Genomic DNA, 9836 nt, shown 5'->3' with positions numbered 1-9836 from the left:
AGCCTAGGCTATTCCATTTAGATAGCTAGGTGGCTACCATGCTCATACTGCACTTTTAATGGCAAACTGCAAACAGAAATGTCACGCTAGCAACAACTCATTACATGTTTCCATATCCTAACAATAAAGGCTCCTTGTAATAACTTAATATTGTGTTGTCAATGTGGCGCAAAGCCTTATCCTTTTTGAGCAATAGCTGGCAAAAGGACATTATGAGAACCGTTTAGACTCTCTTAAAGTGACAATGCACCATTTATTAATACTTCATCAAATTCAACATCAAATTGGCAGCATTTAGATTTAGCATTTAAACATATAGATATATATATTTATAAACGGACTACAAAAGAAGTCACGTGAAAAAATGAAAAAATAAAGATAATAATGAAAGCGGCATCTAAGTTTTTGTTCAAAGTGAGGTGAGTGAGGGAACATTGCATGCAGCTCTAGATCCACCATGTTAATTTTGCAATGGAATGATAGGAGTCTTATTGCAAATGGCCAAGAACTTAAAGGTTTTATTGAAGACTTAATTGATAAGCCAGATATTGTATACATCCAGGAGACTTGGCTTAAGTCTGTTTTAGACTTTGTGATAAAGGGGTATATTTTAAGTTTAAGTTTAAGAAGGGGTAGATTAGAAGGAAATGGTGGAGGGTGTGCTATATTTATAAGACAAGGTTTACAATATAGAGAGTTAAGGAAGGGAAATGAGTGGGAGTTTATTGCAGTGGAGGTATGGACAAGTGAGGGAAGTGTTAACATAATTAACTTCTATAATCCATGTAAGCAACTGGAAATTGGGCACTTGGAAGACATTTGGGGTGAGTTAAATGGGAAAGTTATTTGGTGTGGAGATTTTAATGCTGATGCAAATAATTTTATATGACCATTTCTTGCCACAGACTAGATGGAGGCTTAGCCACATTTACATTTAGAGAGTATTCTCTTTCTTCCTTTGATCTATTCAATGCAGATGTAGGTGTGAAATGCTCCCCACTGGCTGGGCACCATTTGCTCCTACCATCTGTCCACAATCTCCTTTGTTCTGTCTTTGGGTTAGACAAAGACCTTATAGTTAACTTTTAGCTGAATTATATGTTTGTGTTATTAACTGTAAATGCATTCATGTTTGGTATCATATTTATAGTCTCAGTACAAGGAGTACAATGAATTAAGTGTAAGAATGTTTAGAACATCCTGTATAACATTTCTACCTGAGGAGCCTGCCTAATATGTTAATGTCAAGTAGGTGTGTGTAGGTGTGTCTGGGTGTGGCTGACGGAAACAGCGGGAAGAGAAAGCCAATCATAGGACGTTGTACCTATGATCACCACGTGAACCACACCCTTGCAAATTGAGCATAAAAGGCGAGCCTCTTCCGGTATTCTTTAGAAGAGAATACTGAGATACTGGTGAAATCCATGATGGGGTGACACAAACATGCCTTTTCTCCCTTGAGGGGCACTGGCTCCTCATTGAAAAGAATAAATGCCTGGATCCTGATCTTTCATCGTCCTGATTGAGTCTTAAGAGAAATATGGTAGTAAAAATATACTATCAGTTATGGAGGTTCCAACCGTGAGATTAAAATTTTGGATCTAAATTGGATTCAAATTTTGCTGAAAGATCTTCAACATCGTGTTTGAACGCACACTCTTAAGGTAAGGTAATTGATATTTTCTGGTGGTGAGATAATAGGGAGTTGAGTCCTAAATAGTCCTTGTCAGACTATAGGGTTCCAGCAGGGAGCTCTGTTGGGCGTTAGTAACAAGCTTGTTTTGTTCCTGTAAATGTAAATTCAGACAAAAACATATTCGGTCCTATGGACACAATCTGGAGCTTATCGGATTAAGCTTTTCATGGTAGCCGGGGTCTTGGCCATTCCCCACTCGACGGCTACATTTGGTGGGACTGCTTGCCTAAGAATCTCTCACCTGAAAATGAAATTGCATAAGAGTGTTGCTGGTCATAACAGATGTATGAAACCATCTTTAGATTGCGTAACTAAGATCACAGTTTGAAGTAGCCTATAAAGATGTTGAACTGAAAGCGTAATATTAATAGTTGGGTGTCAAATGATGTTTTCCACCGTTTAAAGTAAAGACATTGGAGTTGGTATGATACTGTGTTCTTCAAATTGATAAAAGTACAACTAGTTTGAAATTGGATTGATAATGCAACTTTTAAATTATGGAGACTTATGATGCATGATCAGGATCCAAGTAATATTTGCCCCATCTGCAAAGATGGAGTTTTCTTTGTTCAACTAACATGATGAGTTTGTCTTGTCTTGTCTGTCTTGTCCTCTGGCTCCATGGAATGAATGCGCGTGTGGGCTGGCCCTGTCTGTGTGAATTTTTTTAAATCTTTTATTTCTTTATATAACGTGTTTGTTTCCATTTTTTTTTCTTCTTGTGGTCCTGTCAGGACATGGCTATAGACAAACGAAAACAGATGTTTTATTTCATCATTTTGTTTCAAGTCCTTCTGTTTTGAAATGTATGGGTGAGGAATTGTTGCAGAGTTTATAATCTTATCAGGATCAAGGACTTCAATACCTTTATTTTATGTTCCATAGTATCAAGTAGTTTTTCTTTTCCTGTAACTTTTATTTCCCAGCTGAAATGGATTGCTGTTTTTAGATGTTTTAGGCCTACTTGAAGAGATACAATTTATTTTACGTCTGGGTAACACTCCATAATAAGGTGCCATAATAAATAGCAAACTAGTAATTACCTAACCCTTTGTTAATATTTGTTAATTGTTACTAAATATCTATTTGGCACAAGTTAATAGTTTTTTCATCATTAATTCAATATTAGTTGTTTGCATAAAATCTGTATGGTAATATTTTAACAAATCTATTAACTAATATTGTATTAATATTTGTTAATAGTTAACTAAATGTCTTTTCGGCACTAATTAACAGTTATTTCTTACATCATTTAAATGTTAACTGTTTATTTACAAACTATATACTAATATAAAAGTTAATGACATTATTATTTATTTAGCTTTTCTGATTAGCTTTGTGGAGGATTTATGGAATTTATGGTTTATGGCTTTTTGGTCTTGTGGGGTGTATAAGGCACACCTCTTCTTCCACTTCATCCTTATTGGATACCTTTGTGATTGGCTGTCCTGTAATTGGTGACCCTGTCTAGTGTTTGAAAGTAGTGTACTCTTTGCCTTTGGAAGTACTATTTGGTTGCTGCTTGAATTTGGTGGGGATCGGGGGTTCCATGTTCGATATGTGTTGTGCATGCATTACTTGAAAAGAACTAGCTCCAGTTATGTATGAACGGTGAAGGTAACGAACTCTTAAAAATGTGAAAATTGAACAATATGAACTATGGAAATTGAACAACTGAGCTACATCTATCAAGTGTGAACATGCTTAACAAAATATGGGAAGAAAACATGGGAACTAAACGTGCACAAATATAATCAGTGGGAGCCCTGTGCTTGTTTCCCTGCAACAAGACAGTGACACCCTCAGTGTGTTTGAAATGTCCAGTCGATTGCGCAATTTGGTCTTAGTTGCAGTCATTGCAGAAAACCCGGCCTTGCATAGATACGTGGTGGGAAATGGTAGCAACGTTTTCAGCGCTTTTACGGCTATCTCGGGATATTCTGCTTTGGTTTTGATCCAAAAACCCGCCAGAGAGGTTTCCTCATACACACTCTTAAGACCACCGTCATTTGCAATTTCGATCAACTGCTCTTCCTCCTGCGCTGACAAGTTAGGACTATTCGGGATATTGACAAATGGATTGCGGACCCATTCATTGGTTTGCCGTGGATCTTTGGAGGATGGGACTAACGCTCAAACTCATTTGAAAGCGCAACAAGGTGATCGCGCACCAGCTGCGAGAGAAAGGGCCCTGCCTCAGTCTCTCCCAAAACCCCCACTACTGTTTGGAACATATCAAATACACCCTGTCCCCATTCGTCCCCACAAATCAAGCTTGGCTTTAAGTGCAGCGACTTTATCTACCAGTTTAAAGACAGTCGTCATTCTCCCCTGGAGTGACCGGTTGAGGTCATTAAACAACCCGAATATGCCACACACGTAAGCGAGTTTTGACACCCAGTCCTCACTAAAATGTGCAGCTAACGGTGACTTTTTTTCTGTAAGAATACTCATTTTAATTACATTAATCTTCCCTATGAGAGACAATGGAAGGAAAGACCAAGTGTGGAGTTTATTCTTGCAATCATCAAAAAGTGGCATATAATTTTCTTTGTATAACATATCACGTTTAGGTATAAGTAAGTATAGTATATATACTCTTTTGAAGGGAAATTTGGTCTCTGCATTTATCCCAAAACCGTGAATTAGTGAAACACACTCAGCACACAGTGAACACACAGTGAAGCACACACTAATCCCGGAGCAGTGAGCTGCCTGCAACAACAGCAGCGCTCGGGTAGCAGTGAGGGGTTAGGTGCCTTGCTCAAGGGCACTTCAGCCGTGCCTACTCGTCGGGGTTCGAACCGGCAACCCTCCGGATTCAAGTCCAAAACGCTAACCAGTAGGCCACGGCTGCCCCCTAAGGTGTTACTTGTATTCCAAGATACTTAAGTCCATTTATGGACCAATGGAAGGGGCATTCTCTGTTTATTTTGTCCTCTTAGGAAAATATAGATAGATAGATAGATAGATAGATAGATAGATAGATAGATAGATACTTTATTAATCCCCAAGGGGAATTATTGATGGAGCAGGCCACAGATTTTTGTACATTAATTTTATAACCCGATAAGGTACTAAAGATATCAGTCGTTGCCAGGATGTGAAGTAAAGTGGAGTAGGTGAAGTGATGAATAATAAAATATCATCTGCCTATAATGAAATTTTGGGCTCTATTTTAATGGTCTAAAACAGAAGTGTCTTTGTGCAAAACGCAAGTCACTTTGTGGGTGGATCTTGGGCGCTGTTGCTATTTTACCGGCAGGATAATTGATTGTTGCGCCCGACGCAAATCTAATATGGTGTGGTCTGAAGTAGCTACATTAATCATGGGTGTGGTTTGGCCGTAACGTGCAGTAAACCAATCAGAGCGTCATCTCACATTCCCTTTAACAACAGGCACGCTTGTTCCATAGCTGATTGCTATTATGGTGGCGTATTTGCCAGGCGCAGCCAGGAGCGTTCACAGCACTATAATCACTGTTCAGTTGGGGACAGTTAGCTATTGATTTTTCCTCTTGACAAAATGTAATACAGAATTGTCACAAAGACATCATTTCCGATGTTTTGGGATCACTCTCACTGAATCACGAGGTTATGAATGCATGGTGATATTTTTGCAATGTACAATGTAATCTAACATTACCTCTCTATAGACAATGCATTTGTTCTGTCAGTTAATCTCTTCTCTCCCGTGCTGCTGCTGGGGCATTTGGGTTAGATGGCATCGGGATGCAGTTCAACATCATGTCTCCAAGTCCTCTAATATTTCCTAATTTATGTCATCAACACATCCGTGATTCGTGAAAGCTAGATTTATGCCTATTTTTTTCACATCTTAATGGACACCACACTGATTTCCCTCGTGTGGTAATATTTTCCTTTGTAATTATGTATGGTTTGCAGAAATGGGAACTACGTTGTATAGATGAGAGGAGCGAAGTGTGCGTTGTGCAGCACAGGCAGCCAAGCAAGGGCTCCTTACCATCAGGCAACTCAACAACGAGAAACAGTTTCCAAGTTGACCTAACTTTCCAATTCTGCACAGTATCCCATTAACTGCATGACAGTAGGCTATTTACAATATTTTCTGTAGAGTTTGTAAACACGTTATCATCAACTTAATGCACGCACAACATCTGTTTGAGCAGGAGAGAGAATAACAATGAATGGATGCAGCAACTACAGAAATTGTAGCCATACTTGCTGCTTTCTTGTACTATCCATGGTTGCTGGTTAACAGCACATAATAAGCTGATTTCAGCTAATTCACTAACTCAAGACTTCAAGGCCATCATGGATATAAAACGTTTTTTGAAAACAACCAAAGGATGGAGGGAACATAGCAAAGCTTGGAGTTATTTCAGATGGGCTACAACAAGGTAGGCAAAATTGTGGTGCTTAAAACCTTAGCGCAGCTGGAATAATGCTTAGGCTGATGTTAAAGCGCACGTGATGTTTAAAGCCATACACAACGGTGAAATTGGAACAAAACTAAAGGTAACTTTAGCCTTTAATAGGGCTGTATAAAGTTGTCCAAATTAATAGGTCGTAATTAGGCGTTGTTGATGTAAAGATATTGCATGTAGATGTTGTACTATATAGGCTACTAAATTTTTAGGTGACCAATGCACGAACAAAACCGGGAAATGGACAAATATTATCAAGGCTTTGAATGTTTCCGTCTGTGCACAGGGGTGTCTGTAGATTGGTGTGCAACGCATTCATTCATGCAGGCCTGTGGCCATGCATGCGCCCTTAAAATAGCATCTGAATTTGCGCCACAGACTTTAGACCAGGGAGTTCCTGGTCTGTGGTGGAATTGTTTTCTGAAACTGCAAAATATCAACAGTCAACGTTTGCGCCGGAACACACCCCGTCTTTTCGCTGAACCGCCCCTGTGGGCGCAATCGAATTCCCTAATTCACAGGCATGTACCTGTGGAGGGAAAAGTCCAATATGCGCTGACTGCAAAATAGGAAAGACAAAAGCGCGAGTATACAAAGTCAATTGCGCTGGGACGCAAAATAGAGCCCTGTAAGTTTTTGTTGCTTTAAAGCACCTAGGCTATACAGATGCTGGTAGTAACTAATATCATTTCTATACTTTCTTTGATTTGATTCTGTATTCTGTTGCACCTTTTATTTCTTTATGTTACGGTTTATTTCATTTGATTTCCTTTTCAGTTTGTCCTGACTAGGAATACTTGTTGCTCAGATGATATGGTTACAGATTTCCTAATTCCATTATAGGTGCTAAGATAACAGGAGGATCATTTTTATATAATCCCCATTTGAGCCTTTTCTGGCTGTGTTGCAATTTTATTTTTATTTCATTTTTTCCTTGTTCTCATTGGTTTAATTTCTGATGGTCTGTTTGCTTGCTTTAACTGCTGATATATTTTAATTTCATTAGAAAGCGGGTTGAAGCTTCATTTTTTATGTTCTTTGTTTGTTTGTTTGTTTGTTTGTTTTGTAATGATTTATTTCATACATTTACAAGCTTTGCTCCTAGCCACCCATCACCGGATGATATTTGATGTCTACAAGCAGAACCTTGAAAAGTAGTATGTTGGTGCGCACATCCAAGGCAGGTGCTGGACAAAAAGTGCTAGGCTATCAAAGAGTGGATTGTCCGCACACTTGCTCCCATCAGGAATTTTTATTGAGTTTCACCCGTGTGAAACGGGTGAAACTCAATAAAAATTCCTGATGGGAGCAAGTGTGCGGACAATCCACTCTTTGATATACAAGCAGAACCTTACCATGTTATTTCATACAATGTCTTCCTGTAGTTTGTTTTGTTATCAGTTAAAAGGGGGATGGTTGATAGTTTTTAACAATGGTGATGGTGATGTGTGTAAATAGCCTGTTACATTATAGGTTGAGGGCTCCTCAAGAAACTTTACTTCTCAAGAACACTGTTTAATAGATTTGGACGAGATGTTTTGTTACCACTGTCATAAGAAATGTTTACATTATTACTAGGAATTCTGTTCTGAGGCATCACAAGCCTCAAAGTTCATGTACTGTATTGTTTGCGTGTTTGGAGGTATAACTGAGAGGTCAAGACAGACCTGACTGCAGCTGACGTCATCTTTGAAAAATGTTGAACTCCACTGAATGATCATTTGCTTATTAGTACTGGAATGACAGCTAAAACCTCTTGCTCCAAGCTACATGTATTTTCAAGATCTGTTTACAGACTCTGAAGTCGCAGACCCAGAGACATCCTAACGACGCATGTCTCACTTCCCCCGCTGGCTTCTCATGGTTGGGACAGAAGTGTGATGGTGGAAGACACAGCTCATCGAAAGGGGGACAGCCCTTTGATCTGATATCCAACACCACACCTGAAGACCCCAGCAGCACAGTTTCCTGTGAGCAGCATTTGGAAGTCTTGTGTATCATCCCACAAAAGGACCTTGGTCAGAACATCACGAGAAAGATTGGATTAATTTAGAATAGTGGACCTGCTGTGGGCAGAATAACCCCCAAAAACAGCAAGGATCCAAAGGTTCCAGGTAGTCGACCCTGACCTTCAGACTAGAGACTTTTTATTTTGTTGGTATACTTTAACTGGAGAAGGAAATATTGAAGAAAAAGAAGAGGAACACAGGGTGTGGGGGAACGCCCCCTATTAATAGAGCCAAGCGCCGCCCTAAGCACATTTTGCACACACATACACATCCTAAACATTGTGCACCACAAGAAGAATGGAAACTGGCTTTGGTTGCATTTTCTTAGCTGTTTCTTGTGTAAATGATGTCAGTCTTTCTACTGTTGTTATTTTTATTCTCCCATGATCTGTAACCTCCTTCCACACCCTAAAAGTTCTCTGTTGTTAATAAGCTGATTCATAATTTATGTTAGCAAGTTTATTTGTTCAAGTCTTTAAGGACTTGAAAAGGGGGAATTGATGCAAATAATTTTATATGACCATTTCTTGCCACAGACTAGATGGAGGCTTAGCCACATTTACATTTAGAGAGTATTCGCTTTCTTCCTTTGATCTATTCAATGCAGATGTAGGTGTGAAATGCTCCCCACTGGCTGGGCACCATTTGCTCCTACCATCTGTCCACAATCTCCTTTGTTCTGTCTTTGGGTTAGACAAAGACCTTATAGTTAACTTTAGCTGAATTATATGTTTGTGTTATTAACTGTAAATGTATTTGAAAAGACTCCCTAAGTTATATGTTTATTATTAATATATTGTTTCTTATTCTTTAATGTACATTTCATTTTTAACCGGCACAAAGTCCTTTGAGAAGAAAGTGCTGCAAAGAAATTGCAGGATTCTATGGCTGTCACCAAACCACGCCCAGTTTACCTGCTGGGAAACCCCGTAGCTCCAGAGCAGGGGTTCAGACTAGATAAATTGTTTGCTCGCCCTGCATTCACTCTTTTGTTCATCAACCCAGCACTCCAGTGTGTCCTGTGTCGTGTGCGTCTTTTGAGTTAACGTAAGTTATCATTTAATGACCTTCACTTTGACTTTTGTGATGTTAATGAGTTAGCTCTGCCAGCCCATATTGTGTAAAGTTAAGGTCTTTGTTTGTTGGTTCAATGTGTTTGTGTTTGAGTCCCATGTGAGAGATGGGATGATGCTGGTTGATTTGGGATGTCAAGTATTGTTTAGTTGTACCTTATATAGCCATATGATTTAGTTTATTGTTTAAATGTCAATTGTTTGTTTGTGAGTTGGGATCTGTACTGATTTCTCCCTTCTCTGTTTATTTCCTCTTTGGTGCAGCACACACGCAAACCCCAGTGAAGAACAAAGAACTAAATTGAAAATCAAAATAAACTGCTTGTGTTGCACCGAAACCCTGCCATCTCCGTGTCAATCACTCCATACCAGTGAGCCTTCTAACCGGGGCTCTGCCTGCTCACCACACACTCACTCTCCTCGACCCTCATCGCCCCCTACAGTTCCTTCAATGGTCCTTCGAGCCGGAGGACTGAGTGAGTGATACCATGGCAGGCAATGGTATGGAGTTACCAGAGGGAGGTGCAATGGATAGGAACACTCCTTCAATCAAGTCCCAGAGTGCATCAGAGACCACCAAGTCTGTGCGAGAGAGGCGCCAACCGGACCGCTATGGCTTCCCGGCTCCTGATAGGGAACTCTCCAGTAA

The sequence above is a fragment of the Alosa pseudoharengus genome, unplaced genomic scaffold, assembly GCF_046254945.1.
Source record: "Alosa pseudoharengus isolate Yale_2024_CS ecotype anadromous, Long Island Sound unplaced genomic scaffold, YU_APseudo_1.1 YU_APseudo_1.1_scf_13, whole genome shotgun sequence".
Classification (NCBI taxonomy): domain Eukaryota; kingdom Metazoa; phylum Chordata; class Actinopteri; order Clupeiformes; family Clupeidae; genus Alosa; species Alosa pseudoharengus.
The sequence above is the reverse complement of the archived record's forward strand: the minus strand, read 5'-3'. Positions refer to the sequence as shown.